At 45.7% G+C, this 14,784-nt stretch overlaps 6 non-coding genes across 6 annotated transcripts; all 6 read left to right on the forward strand.

The window, feature by feature from the left end:
* Window positions 1–1,282: 1,282 nt before the first annotated feature.
* On the forward strand, window positions 1,283–1,473 carry LOC130314144 (U2 spliceosomal RNA). The gene has a single exon (XR_008861885.1). It is a non-coding gene; the product is annotated as a U2 spliceosomal RNA (small nuclear RNA).
* Window positions 1,474–3,563: 2,090 nt separating this feature from the next.
* On the forward strand, window positions 3,564–3,754 carry LOC130314267 (U2 spliceosomal RNA). Its single transcript, XR_008861996.1, has one exon. It is a non-coding gene; the product is annotated as a U2 spliceosomal RNA (small nuclear RNA).
* Window positions 3,755–5,842: 2,088 nt separating this feature from the next.
* Window positions 5,843–6,033, forward strand: LOC130314334 (U2 spliceosomal RNA). The gene has a single exon (XR_008862043.1). It is a non-coding gene; the product is annotated as a U2 spliceosomal RNA (small nuclear RNA).
* A 2,088-nt stretch (window positions 6,034–8,121) lies between these two features.
* LOC130314346 (U2 spliceosomal RNA) lies at window positions 8,122–8,312 on the forward strand. Its single transcript, XR_008862054.1, has one exon. It is a non-coding gene; the product is annotated as a U2 spliceosomal RNA (small nuclear RNA).
* A 2,088-nt stretch (window positions 8,313–10,400) lies between these two features.
* On the forward strand, window positions 10,401–10,591 carry LOC130314359 (U2 spliceosomal RNA). The gene has a single exon (XR_008862065.1). It is a non-coding gene; the product is annotated as a U2 spliceosomal RNA (small nuclear RNA).
* Window positions 10,592–12,681: 2,090 nt separating this feature from the next.
* On the forward strand, window positions 12,682–12,872 carry LOC130314151 (U2 spliceosomal RNA). The gene has a single exon (XR_008861891.1). It is a non-coding gene; the product is annotated as a U2 spliceosomal RNA (small nuclear RNA).
* The last annotated feature ends 1,912 nt before the right edge of the window (window positions 12,873–14,784 follow it).

Genomic DNA, 14,784 nt, shown 5'->3' on the forward strand with positions numbered 1-14,784 from the left:
CTGAACAGTCGCTTTTTATGTATTCAGCACCTATGTATAATGTTGTAAAAATGCTCTAGAAGCTAAAGTCGCAGAAATGTCACACATATTTGGCCTGCAACTTTCTGTGCGACAAATTCAGACAGGAAAAATCAGTATAAATCCTTAGAAAATTATCCCCCAGTGTCTCCATCTGCTGGCGGTATTGAATAAGCATTGCTGCACTGATGGGGTATGCATTAGACGAAAAAAAAGAAGAAAAAGAAGAATAATACGCCCAGAAAAGAGGCGAAAAGGAGAAAAACGTAAAAAAACGTGAAAAAAAAGTAAGAGGAAGAGAAGGGAAAAAAAGGTGGAAATGGGTTTAAAAGTGATTTCGGCGGAGAAATATATATATATATATATATATATATATATATATATATATATACGCGCACACACACACATATATATAAACGTATTCTCCGTTGAGATATTGCAGCCGCTGCTGTGTCCAGGCCCAGGAGCCTTAGCACTGTGCTGTGATGTCACTCAATACCACTGACATCACTAGGTGTAAACAACATCTCTCCTTTGCTGTGTATGTGACTATGGAGCTGTTTGGTGATGTCGTCTATTATGGCCTTCATAGAAGCAACAGGAGATTGTTGCATCCATCTAGAACCCTCAGAACTACAGTGCTATGATGTCACTCACTTCCACAGGCCTTGCAGAGTGTAAACAACAACAACCCAGCTTTGTTGTGTATGTAACCATAGGGATTTGTGATGTCACCTAGAACCTTCACAGCAGCGACAGCTTTATGAGGAGCATCAGCACTGCTCTGCCTGAGCAGAACCATCACCGCCATAGGTTGTCAAATAACCCGGATTTAACCCACACAGGTAAGTCCAATGGGGTGCAGGCATGTCCTCTATGCTTACAGCTTCCCGTGGGTGTTGGTTTGATACCGTTTGGGGACAGCCAAGGAGGCATCTGCAGGCAACAAAGGTAGGTGTGTGCTTGTGTGTGTGTTTCCTATGCAGATCCTAAGCCCAGTGTCACATGCAAGTAGGAGGAGTAAGAAGGGTTCCTGGCAAATCCGGGTTATGGATTGCATTTAAAAAGGCCCCGTGGGAGTGCAATGGGCCCCTGTCTTGCTGCTTAGCAATAATGGTATGGGTTTAGGTTCTGCTGTGTGTACTGGTGGTTGACTGCCCCCCAGCCCAGAGTGTGCATGGAAAATTGTCTGGCAGCCTCCCTGACAGCAAGCAGTGATAGTGCCCATGAAGGGGACCTTGTTGGGCCCGCCCCTTTCACGGTTATCGCTTCTCGGCCTTTTGGCTAAGATCAAGTGTAGTATCTGTTCTTATCAGTTTAATATCTGATACGTCCCCTATCTGGGGACCATATATTAAATGGATTTTTGAGAACGGGGGCCGATTTCGAAGCTTGCTTCCGTCGCCCTATGCATTGACCCGATATGGCAGTATCTTCGGGTACAGTGCACCACCCCCTTACAGGGTTAAAAAGAAAGATTCCTACTTTCATTGCTACCTGCTTGCTGGCTAGCCAGCTAGCCAGCCCTGTGGGCCTTGCTGCTGCTGCTGCAGCCAAAAAACAAAAGGTGGTGCTGCTGCTGCTTCTGCTGCTTCTGCTTCTGCTTGTGTCTGGCCGCTGTTGGAGCGTCCAGGCACAGGACTTCTGCTGCTGCTGACTAAATGGCCTCCTTAATTGGATCATTTGAGTAGCCAGCACACCTGTGCAGGTAGGGCATGACATGATAGGCAGCTGCCTTGATAGCGGGTGGGTGCTGAATGTTCCTAATTGACAAAATAAGATTAATGCTTATGAAGAAATATAAAATCTCATCCCTTCCCCAATATCGCGCCACACCCCTACCCCTTAATTCCCTGGTTGAACTTGATGGACATATGTCTTTTTTCGACCGTACTAACTATGTAACTATGTAACATAACATGGGGGGGGTCTCCTGGCTGTTCACACAGGTGTGTCATTGCTGTACATTGACCATGCATTGCTTCTGTGGTATTGCAAAGGCAAAGACAAATGCTTCCAGCCATCCATTGCACTAATGGATTGGTCATCAGCTGGCTGTCTATGTCCCGCATCAATATAGACCAAAGTACAGAGGGTTAGGCTATGCTATTGTGCACCTACCTGATGCATCAGAAGGTGCGAGGCCCTTGCTAAATTCTGTGCACAGACTTTGAGATCTATACTTTAGACTGTATCTAAACCTGCTCCAACATGGACTGACATTCTGGCCTACTTTCAGCCGATGCGACTTGTCTGTCGCTGAACAGTCGCTTTTTATGTATTCAGCACCTATGTATAATGTTGTAAAAATGCTCTAGAAGCTAAAGTCGCAGAAATGTCACACATATTTGGCCTGCAACTTTCTGTGCGACAAATTCAGACAGGAAAAATCAGTATAAATCCTTAGAAAATTATCCCCCAGTGTCTCCATCTGCTGGCGGTATTGAATAAGCATTGCTGCACTGATGGGGTATGCATTAGACGAAAAAAAAGAAGAAAAAGAAGAATAATACGCCCAGAAAAGAGGCGAAAAGGAGAAAAACGTAAAAAAACGTGAAAAAAAAGTAAGAGGAAGAGAAGGGAAAAAAAGGTGGAAATGGGTTTAAAAGTGATTTCGGCGGAGAAATATATATATATATATATATATATATATATATATATATATATATATACGCGCACACACACACATATATATAAACGTATTCTCCGTTGAGATATTGCAGCCGCTGCTGTGTCCAGGCCCAGGAGCCTTAGCACTGTGCTGTGATGTCACTCAATACCACTGACATCACTAGGTGTAAACAACATCTCTCCTTTGCTGTGTATGTGACTATGGAGCTGTTTGGTGATGTCGTCTATTATGGCCTTCATAGAAGCAACAGGAGATTGTTGCATCCATCTAGAACCCTCAGAACTACAGTGCTATGATGTCACTCACTTCCACAGGCCTTGCAGAGTGTAAACAACAACAACCCAGCTTTGTTGTGTATGTAACCATAGGGATTTGTGATGTCACCTAGAACCTTCACAGCAGCGACAGCTTTATGAGGAGCATCAGCACTGCTCTGCCTGAGCAGAACCATCACCGCCATAGGTTGTCAAATAACCCGGATTTAACCCACACAGGTAAGTCCAATGGGGTGCAGGCATGTCCTCTATGCTTACAGCTTCCCGTGGGTGTTGGTTTGATACCGTTTGGGGACAGCCAAGGAGGCATCTGCAGGCAACAAAGGTAGGTGTGTGCTTGTGTGTGTGTTTCCTATGCAGATCCTAAGCCCAGTGTCACATGCAAGTAGGAGGAGTAAGAAGGGTTCCTGGCAAATCCGGGTTATGGATTGCATTTAAAAAGGCCCCGTGGGAGTGCAATGGGCCCCTGTCTTGCTGCTTAGCAATAATGGTATGGGTTTAGGTTCTGCTGTGTGTACTGGTGGTTGACTGCCCCCCAGCCCAGAGTGTGCATGGAAAATTGTCTGGCAGCCTCCCTGACAGCAAGCAGTGATAGTGCCCATGAAGGGGACCTTGTTGGGCCCGCCCCTTTCACGGTTATCGCTTCTCGGCCTTTTGGCTAAGATCAAGTGTAGTATCTGTTCTTATCAGTTTAATATCTGATACGTCCCCTATCTGGGGACCATATATTAAATGGATTTTTGAGAACGGGGGCCGATTTCGAAGCTTGCTTCCGTCGCCCTATGCATTGACCCGATATGGCAGTATCTTCGGGTACAGTGCACCACCCCCTTACAGGGTTAAAAAGAAAGATTCCTACTTTCATTGCTACCTGCTTGCTGGCTAGCCAGCTAGCCAGCCCTGTGGGCCTTGCTGCTGCTGCTGCAGCCAAAAAACAAAAGGTGGTGCTGCTGCTGCTTCTGCTGCTTCTGCTTCTGCTTGTGTCTGGCCGCTGTTGGAGCGTCCAGGCACAGGACTTCTGCTGCTGCTGACTAAATGGCCTCCTTAATTGGATCATTTGAGTAGCCAGCACACCTGTGCAGGTAGGGCATGACATGATAGGCAGCTGCCTTGATAGCGGGTGGGTGCTGAATGTTCCTAATTGACAAAATAAGATTAATGCTTATGAAGAAATATAAAATCTCATCCCTTCCCCAATATCGCGCCACACCCCTACCCCTTAATTCCCTGGTTGAACTTGATGGACATATGTCTTTTTTCGACCGTACTAACTATGTAACTATGTAACATAACATGGGGGGGGTCTCCTGGCTGTTCACACAGGTGTGTCATTGCTGTACATTGACCATGCATTGCTTCTGTGGTATTGCAAAGGCAAAGACAAATGCTTCCAGCCATCCATTGCACTAATGGATTGGTCATCAGCTGGCTGTCTATGTCCCGCATCAATATAGACCAAAGTACAGAGGGTTAGGCTATGCTATTGTGCACCTACCTGATGCATCAGAAGGTGCGAGGCCCTTGCTAAATTCTGTGCACAGACTTTGAGATCTATACTTTAGACTGTATCTAAACCTGCTCCAACATGGACTGACATTCTGGCCTACTTTCAGCCGATGCGACTTGTCTGTCGCTGAACAGTCGCTTTTTATGTATTCAGCACCTATGTATAATGTTGTAAAAATGCTCTAGAAGCTAAAGTCGCAGAAATGTCACACATATTTGGCCTGCAACTTTCTGTGCGACAAATTCAGACAGGAAAAATCAGTATAAATCCTTAGAAAATTATCCCCCAGTGTCTCCATCTGCTGGCGGTATTGAATAAGCATTGCTGCACTGATGGGGTATGCATTAGACGAAAAAAAAGAAGAAAAAGAAGAATAATACGCCCAGAAAAGAGGCGAAAAGGAGAAAAACGTAAAAAAGCGTGAAAAAAAAGTAAGAGGAAGAGAAGGGAAAAAAAGGTGGAAATGGGTTTAAAAGTGATTTCGGCGGAGAAATATATATATATATATATATATATATATATATATATATATATATACGCGCACACACACACATATATATAAACTTATTCTCCGTTGAGATATTGCAGCCGCTGCTGTGTCCAGGCCCAGGAGCCTTAGCACTGTGCTGTGATGTCACTCAATACCACTGACATCACTAGGTGTAAACAACATCTCTCCTTTGCTGTGTATGTGACTATGGAGCTGTTTGGTGATGTCGTCTATTATGGCCTTCATAGAAGCAACAGGAGATTGTTGCATCCATCTAGAACCCTCAGAACTACAGTGCTATGATGTCACTCACTTCCACAGGCCTTGCAGAGTGTAAACAACAACAACCCAGCTTTGTTGTGTATGTAACCATAGGGATTTGTGATGTCACCTAGAACCTTCACAGCAGCGACAGCTTTATGAGGAGCATCAGCACTGCTCTGCCTGAGCAGAACCATCACCGCCATAGGTTGTCAAATAACCCGGATTAAACCCACACAGGTAAGTCCAATGGGGTGCAGGCATGTCCTCTATGCTTACAGCTTCCCGTGGGTGTTGGTTTGATACCGTTTGGGGACAGCCAAGGAGGCATCTGCAGGCAACAAAGGTAGGTGTGTGCTTGTGTGTGTGTTTCCTATGCAGATCCTAAGCCCAGTGTCACATGCAAGTAGGAGGAGTAAGAAGGGTTCCTGGCAAATCCGGGTTATGGATTGCATTTAAAAAGGCCCCGTGGGAGTGCAATGGGCCCCTGTCTTGCTGCTTAGCAATAATGGTATGGGTTTAGGTTCTGCTGTGTGTACTGGTGGTTGACTGCCCCCCAGCCCAGAGTGTGCATGGAAAATTGTCTGGCAGCCTCCCTGACAGCAAGCAGTGATAGTGCCCATGAAGGGGACCTTGTTGGGCCCGCCCCTTTCACGGTTATCGCTTCTCGGCCTTTTGGCTAAGATCAAGTGTAGTATCTGTTCTTATCAGTTTAATATCTGATACGTCCCCTATCTGGGGACCATATATTAAATGGATTTTTGAGAACGGGGGCCGATTTCGAAGCTTGCTTCCGTCGCCCTATGCATTGACCCGATATGGCAGTATCTTCGGGTACAGTGCACCACCCCCTTACAGGGTTAAAAAGAAAGATTCCTACTTTCATTGCTACCTGCTTGCTGGCTAGCCAGCTAGCCAGCCCTGTGGGCCTTGCTGCTGCTGCTGCAGCCAAAAAACAAAAGGTGGTGCTGCTGCTGCTTCTGCTGCTTCTGCTTCTGCTTGTGTCTGGCCGCTGTTGGAGCGTCCAGGCACAGGACTTCTGCTGCTGCTGACTAAATGGCCTCCTTAATTGGATCATTTGAGTAGCCAGCACACCTGTGCAGGTAGGGCATGACATGATAGGCAGCTGCCTTGATAGCGGGTGGGTGCTGAATGTTCCTAATTGACAAAATAAGATTAATGCTTATGAAGAAATATAAAATCTCATCCCTTCCCCAATATCGCGCCACACCCCTACCCCTTAATTCCCTGGTTGAACTTGATGGACATATGTCTTTTTTCGACCGTACTAACTATGTAACTATGTAACATAACATGGGGGGGGTCTCCTGGCTGTTCACACAGGTGTGTCATTGCTGTACATTGACCATGCATTGCTTCTGTGGTATTGCAAAGGCAAAGACAAATGCTTCCAGCCATCCATTGCACTAATGGATTGGTCATCAGCTGGCTGTCTATGTCCCGCATCAATATAGACCAAAGTACAGAGGGTTAGGCTATGCTATTGTGCACCTACCTGATGCATCAGAAGGTGCGAGGCCCTTGCTAAATTCTGTGCACAGACTTTGAGATCTATACTTTAGACTGTATCTAAACCTGCTCCAACATGGACTGACATTCTGGCCTACTTTCAGCCGATGCGACTTGTCTGTCGCTGAACAGTCGCTTTTTATGTATTCAGCACCTATGTATAATGTTGTAAAAATGCTCTAGAAGCTAAAGTCGCAGAAATGTCACACATATTTGGCCTGCAACTTTCTGTGCGACAAATTCAGACAGGAAAAATCAGTATAAATCCTTAGAAAATTATCCCCCAGTGTCTCCATCTGCTGGCGGTATTGAATAAGCATTGCTGCACTGATGGGGTATGCATTAGACGAAAAAAAAGAAGAAAAAGAAGAATAATACGCCCAGAAAAGAGGCGAAAAGGAGAAAAACGTAAAAAAACGTGAAAAAAAAGTAAGAGGAAGAGAAGGGAAAAAAAGGTGGAAATGGGTTTAAAAGTGATTTCGGCGGAGAAATATATATATATATATATATATATATATATATATATATATATATACGCGCACACACACACATATATATAAACGTATTCTCCGTTGAGATATTGCAGCCGCTGCTGTGTCCAGGCCCAGGAGCCTTAGCACTGTGCTGTGATGTCACTCAATACCACTGACATCACTAGGTGTAAACAACATCTCTCCTTTGCTGTGTATGTGACTATGGAGCTGTTTGGTGATGTCGTCTATTATGGCCTTCATAGAAGCAACAGGAGATTGTTGCATCCATCTAGAACCCTCAGAACTACAGTGCTATGATGTCACTCACTTCCACAGGCCTTGCAGAGTGTAAACAACAACAACCCAGCTTTGTTGTGTATGTAACCATAGGGATTTGTGATGTCACCTAGAACCTTCACAGCAGCGACAGCTTTATGAGGAGCATCAGCACTGCTCTGCCTGAGCAGAACCATCACCGCCATAGGTTGTCAAATAACCCGGATTTAACCCACACAGGTAAGTCCAATGGGGTGCAGGCATGTCCTCTATGCTTACAGCTTCCCGTGGGTGTTGGTTTGATACCGTTTGGGGACAGCCAAGGAGGCATCTGCAGGCAACAAAGGTAGGTGTGTGCTTGTGTGTGTGTTTCCTATGCAGATCCTAAGCCCAGTGTCACATGCAAGTAGGAGGAGTAAGAAGGGTTCCTGGCAAATCCGGGTTATGGATTGCATTTAAAAAGGCCCCGTGGGAGTGCAATGGGCCCCTGTCTTGCTGCTTAGCAATAATGGTATGGGTTTAGGTTCTGCTGTGTGTACTGGTGGTTGACTGCCCCCCAGCCCAGAGTGTGCATGGAAAATTGTCTGGCAGCCTCCCTGACAGCAAGCAGTGATAGTGCCCATGAAGGGGACCTTGTTGGGCCCGCCCCTTTCACGGTTATCGCTTCTCGGCCTTTTGGCTAAGATCAAGTGTAGTATCTGTTCTTATCAGTTTAATATCTGATACGTCCCCTATCTGGGGACCATATATTAAATGGATTTTTGAGAACGGGGGCCGATTTCGAAGCTTGCTTCCGTCGCCCTATGCATTGACCCGATATGGCAGTATCTTCGGGTACAGTGCACCACCCCCTTACAGGGTTAAAAAGAAAGATTCCTACTTTCATTGCTACCTGCTTGCTGGCTAGCCAGCTAGCCAGCCCTGTGGGCCTTGCTGCTGCTGCTGCAGCCAAAAAACAAAAGGTGGTGCTGCTGCTGCTTCTGCTGCTTCTGCTTCTGCTTGTGTCTGGCCGCTGTTGGAGCGTCCAGGCACAGGACTTCTGCTGCTGCTGACTAAATGGCCTCCTTAATTGGATCATTTGAGTAGCCAGCACACCTGTGCAGGTAGGGCATGACATGATAGGCAGCTGCCTTGATAGCGGGTGGGTGCTGAATGTTCCTAATTGACAAAATAAGATTAATGCTTATGAAGAAATATAAAATCTCATCCCTTCCCCAATATCGCGCCACACCCCTACCCCTTAATTCCCTGGTTGAACTTGATGGACATATGTCTTTTTTCGACCGTACTAACTATGTAACTATGTAACATAACATGGGGGGGGTCTCCTGGCTGTTCACACAGGTGTGTCATTGCTGTACATTGACCATGCATTGCTTCTGTGGTATTGCAAAGGCAAAGACAAATGCTTCCAGCCATCCATTGCACTAATGGATTGGTCATCAGCTGGCTGTCTATGTCCCGCATCAATATAGACCAAAGTACAGAGGGTTAGGCTATGCTATTGTGCACCTACCTGATGCATCAGAAGGTGCGAGGCCCTTGCTAAATTCTGTGCACAGACTTTGAGATCTATACTTTAGACTGTATCTAAACCTGCTCCAACATGGACTGACATTCTGGCCTACTTTCAGCCGATGCGACTTGTCTGTCGCTGAACAGTCGCTTTTTATGTATTCAGCACCTATGTATAATGTTGTAAAAATGCTCTAGAAGCTAAAGTCGCAGAAATGTCACACATATTTGGCCTGCAACTTTCTGTGCGACAAATTCAGACAGGAAAAATCAGTATAAATCCTTAGAAAATTATCCCCCAGTGTCTCCATCTGCTGGCGGTATTGAATAAGCATTGCTGCACTGATGGGGTATGCATTAGACGAAAAAAAAGAAGAAAAAGAAGAATAATACGCCCAGAAAAGAGGCGAAAAGGAGAAAAACGTAAAAAAACGTGAAAAAAAAGTAAGAGGAAGAGAAGGGAAAAAAAGGTGGAAATGGGTTTAAAAGTGATTTCGGCGGAGAAATATATATATATATATATATATATATATATATATATATATATATACGCGCACACACACACATATATATAAACGTATTCTCCGTTGAGATATTGCAGCCGCTGCTGTGTCCAGGCCCAGGAGCCTTAGCACTGTGCTGTGATGTCACTCAATACCACTGACATCACTAGGTGTAAACAACATCTCTCCTTTGCTGTGTATGTGACTATGGAGCTGTTTGGTGATGTCGTCTATTATGGCCTTCATAGAAGCAACAGGAGATTGTTGCATCCATCTAGAACCCTCAGAACTACAGTGCTATGATGTCACTCACTTCCACAGGCCTTGCAGAGTGTAAACAACAACAACCCAGCTTTGTTGTGTATGTAACCATAGGGATTTGTGATGTCACCTAGAACCTTCACAGCAGCGACAGCTTTATGAGGAGCATCAGCACTGCTCTGCCTGAGCAGAACCATCACCGCCATAGGTTGTCAAATAACCCGGATTTAACCCACACAGGTAAGTCCAATGGGGTGCAGGCATGTCCTCTATGCTTACAGCTTCCCGTGGGTGTTGGTTTGATACCGTTTGGGGACAGCCAAGGAGGCATCTGCAGGCAACAAAGGTAGGTGTGTGCTTGTGTGTGTGTTTCCTATGCAGATCCTAAGCCCAGTGTCACATGCAAGTAGGAGGAGTAAGAAGGGTTCCTGGCAAATCCGGGTTATGGATTGCATTTAAAAAGGCCCCGTGGGAGTGCAATGGGCCCCTGTCTTGCTGCTTAGCAATAATGGTATGGGTTTAGGTTCTGCTGTGTGTACTGGTGGTTGACTGCCCCCCAGCCCAGAGTGTGCATGGAAAATTGTCTGGCAGCCTCCCTGACAGCAAGCAGTGATAGTGCCCATGAAGGGGACCTTGTTGGGCCCGCCCCTTTCACGGTTATCGCTTCTCGGCCTTTTGGCTAAGATCAAGTGTAGTATCTGTTCTTATCAGTTTAATATCTGATACGTCCCCTATCTGGGGACCATATATTAAATGGATTTTTGAGAACGGGGGCCGATTTCGAAGCTTGCTTCCGTCGCCCTATGCATTGACCCGATATGGCAGTATCTTCGGGTACAGTGCACCACCCCCTTACAGGGTTAAAAAGAAAGATTCCTACTTTCATTGCTACCTGCTTGCTGGCTAGCCAGCTAGCCAGCCCTGTGGGCCTTGCTGCTGCTGCTGCAGCCAAAAAACAAAAGGTGGTGCTGCTGCTGCTTCTGCTGCTTCTGCTTCTGCTTGTGTCTGGCCGCTGTTGGAGCGTCCAGGCACAGGACTTCTGCTGCTGCTGACTAAATGGCCTCCTTAATTGGATCATTTGAGTAGCCAGCACACCTGTGCAGGTAGGGCATGACATGATAGGCAGCTGCCTTGATAGCGGGTGGGTGCTGAATGTTCCTAATTGACAAAATAAGATTAATGCTTATGAAGAAATATAAAATCTCATCCCTTCCCCAATATCGCGCCACACCCCTACCCCTTAATTCCCTGGTTGAACTTGATGGACATATGTCTTTTTTCGACCGTACTAACTATGTAACTATGTAACATAACATGGGGGGGGTCTCCTGGCTGTTCACACAGGTGTGTCATTGCTGTACATTGACCATGCATTGCTTCTGTGGTATTGCAAAGGCAAAGACAAATGCTTCCAGCCATCCATTGCACTAATGGATTGGTCATCAGCTGGCTGTCTATGTCCCGCATCAATATAGACCAAAGTACAGAGGGTTAGGCTATGCTATTGTGCACCTACCTGATGCATCAGAAGGTGCGAGGCCCTTGCTAAATTCTGTGCACAGACTTTGAGATCTATACTTTAGACTGTATCTAAACCTGCTCCAACATGGACTGACATTCTGGCCTACTTTCAGCCGATGCGACTTGTCTGTCGCTGAACAGTCGCTTTTTATGTATTCAGCACCTATGTATAATGTTGTAAAAATGCTCTAGAAGCTAAAGTCGCAGAAATGTCACACATATTTGGCCTGCAACTTTCTGTGCGACAAATTCAGACAGGAAAAATCAGTATAAATCCTTAGAAAATTATCCCCCAGTGTCTCCATCTGCTGGCGGTATTGAATAAGCATTGCTGCACTGATGGGGTATGCATTAGACGAAAAAAAAGAAGAAAAAGAAGAATAATACGCCCAGAAAAGAGGCGAAAAGGAGAAAAACGTAAAAAAACGTGAAAAAAAAGTAAGAGGAAGAGAAGGGAAAAAAAGGTGGAAATGGGTTTAAAAGTGATTTCGGCGGAGAAATATATATATATATATATATATATATATATATATATATATATATATACGCGCACACACACACATATATATAAACGTATTCTCCGTTGAGATATTGCAGCCGCTGCTGTGTCCAGGCCCAGGAGCCTTAGCACTGTGCTGTGATGTCACTCAATACCACTGACATCACTAGGTGTAAACAACATCTCTCCTTTGCTGTGTATGTGACTATGGAGCTGTTTGGTGATGTCGTCTATTATGGCCTTCATAGAAGCAACAGGAGATTGTTGCATCCATCTAGAACCCTCAGAACTACAGTGCTATGATGTCACTCACTTCCACAGGCCTTGCAGAGTGTAAACAACAACAACCCAGCTTTGTTGTGTATGTAACCATAGGGATTTGTGATGTCACCTAGAACCTTCACAGCAGCGACAGCTTTATGAGGAGCATCAGCACTGCTCTGCCTGAGCAGAACCATCACCGCCATAGGTTGTCAAATAACCCGGATTTAACCCACACAGGTAAGTCCAATGGGGTGCAGGCATGTCCTCTATGCTTACAGCTTCCCGTGGGTGTTGGTTTGATACCGTTTGGGGACAGCCAAGGAGGCATCTGCAGGCAACAAAGGTAGGTGTGTGCTTGTGTGTGTGTTTCCTATGCAGATCCTAAGCCCAGTGTCACATGCAAGTAGGAGGAGTAAGAAGGGTTCCTGGCAAATCCGGGTTATGGATTGCATTTAAAAAGGCCCCGTGGGAGTGCAATGGGCCCCTGTCTTGCTGCTTAGCAATAATGGTATGGGTTTAGGTTCTGCTGTGTGTACTGGTGGTTGACTGCCCCCCAGCCCAGAGTGTGCATGGAAAATTGTCTGGCAGCCTCCCTGACAGCAAGCAGTGATAGTGCCCATGAAGGGGACCTTGTTGGGCCCGCCCCTTTCACGGTTATCGCTTCTCGGCCTTTTGGCTAAGATCAAGTGTAGTATCTGTTCTTATCAGTTTAATATCTGATACGTCCCCTATCTGGGGACCATATATTAAATGGATTTTTGAGAACGGGGGCCGATTTCGAAGCTTGCTTCCGTCGCCCTATGCATTGACCCGATATGGCAGTATCTTCGGGTACAGTGCACCACCCCCTTACAGGGTTAAAAAGAAAGATTCCTACTTTCATTGCTACCTGCTTGCTGGCTAGCCAGCTAGCCAGCCCTGTGGGCCTTGCTGCTGCTGCTGCAGCCAAAAAACAAAAGGTGGTGCTGCTGCTGCTTCTGCTGCTTCTGCTTCTGCTTGTGTCTGGCCGCTGTTGGAGCGTCCAGGCACAGGACTTCTGCTGCTGCTGACTAAATGGCCTCCTTAATTGGATCATTTGAGTAGCCAGCACACCTGTGCAGGTAGGGCATGACATGATAGGCAGCTGCCTTGATAGCGGGTGGGTGCTGAATGTTCCTAATTGACAAAATAAGATTAATGCTTATGAAGAAATATAAAATCTCATCCCTTCCCCAATATCGCGCCACACCCCTACCCCTTAATTCCCTGGTTGAACTTGATGGACATATGTCTTTTTTCGACCGTACTAACTATGTAACTATGTAACATAACATGGGGGGGGTCTCCTGGCTGTTCACACAGGTGTGTCATTGCTGTACATTGACCATGCATTGCTTCTGTGGTATTGCAAAGGCAAAGACAAATGCTTCCAGCCATCCATTGCACTAATGGATTGGTCATCAGCTGGCTGTCTATGTCCCGCATCAATATAGACCAAAGTACAGAGGGTTAGGCTATGCTATTGTGCACCTACCTGATGCATCAGAAGGTGCGAGGCCCTTGCTAAATTCTGTGCACAGACTTTGAGATCTATACTTTAGACTGTATCTAAACCTGCTCCAACATGGACTGACATTCTGGCCTACTTTCAGCCGATGCGACTTGTCTGTCGCTGAACAGTCGCTTTTTATGTATTCAGCACCTATGTATAATGTTGTAAAAATGCTCTAGAAGCTAAAGTCGCAGAAATGTCACACATATTTGGCCTGCAACTTTCTGTGCGACAAATTCAGACAGGAAAAATCAGTATAAATCCTTAGAAAATTATCCCCCAGTGTCTCCATCTGCTGGCGGTATTGAATAAGCATTGCTGCACTGATGGGGTATGCATTAGACGAAAAAAAAGAAGAAAAAGAAGAATAATACGCCCAGAAAAGAGGCGAAAAGGAGAAAAACGTAAAAAAACGTGAAAAAAAAGTAAGAGGAAGAGAAGGGAAAAAAAGGTGGAAATGGGTTTAAAAGTGATTTCGGCGGAGAAATATATATATATATATATATATATATATATATATATACGCGCACACACACACATATATATAAACGTATTCTCCGTTGAGATATTGCAGCCGCTGCTGTGTCCAGGCCCAGGAGCCTTAGCACTGTGCTGTGATGTCACTCAATACCACTGACATCACTAGGTGTAAACAACATCTCTCCTTTGCTGTGTATGTGACTATGGAGCTGTTTGGTGATGTCGTCTATTATGGCCTTCATAGAAGCAACAGGAGATTGTTGCATCCATCTAGAACCCTCAGAACTACAGTGCTATGATGTCACTCACTTCCACAGGCCTTGCAGAGTGTAAACAACAACAACCCAGCTTTGTTGTGTATGTAACCATAGGGATTTGTGATGTCACCTAGAACCTTCACAGCAGCGACAGCTTTATGAGGAGCATCAGCACTGCTCTGCCTGAGCAGAACCATCACCGCCATAGGTTGTCAAATAACCCGGATTTAACCCACACAGGTAAGTCCAATGGGGTGCAGGCATGTCCTCTATGCTTACAGCTTCCCGTGGGTGTTGGTTTGATACCGTTTGGGGACAGCCAAGGAGGCATCTGCAGGCAACAAAGGTAGGTGTGTGCTTGTGTGTGTGTTTCCTATGCAGATCCTAAGCCCAGTGTCACATGCAAGTAGGAGGAGTAAGAAGGGTTCCTGGCAAATCCGGGTTATGGATTGCATTTAAAAAGGCCCCGTGGGAGTGCAATGGGCCCCTCT

The sequence above is a fragment of the Hyla sarda genome, unplaced genomic scaffold (assembly GCF_029499605.1).
Source record: "Hyla sarda isolate aHylSar1 unplaced genomic scaffold, aHylSar1.hap1 scaffold_181, whole genome shotgun sequence".
NCBI lineage: Eukaryota > Metazoa > Chordata > Amphibia > Anura > Hylidae > Hyla > Hyla sarda.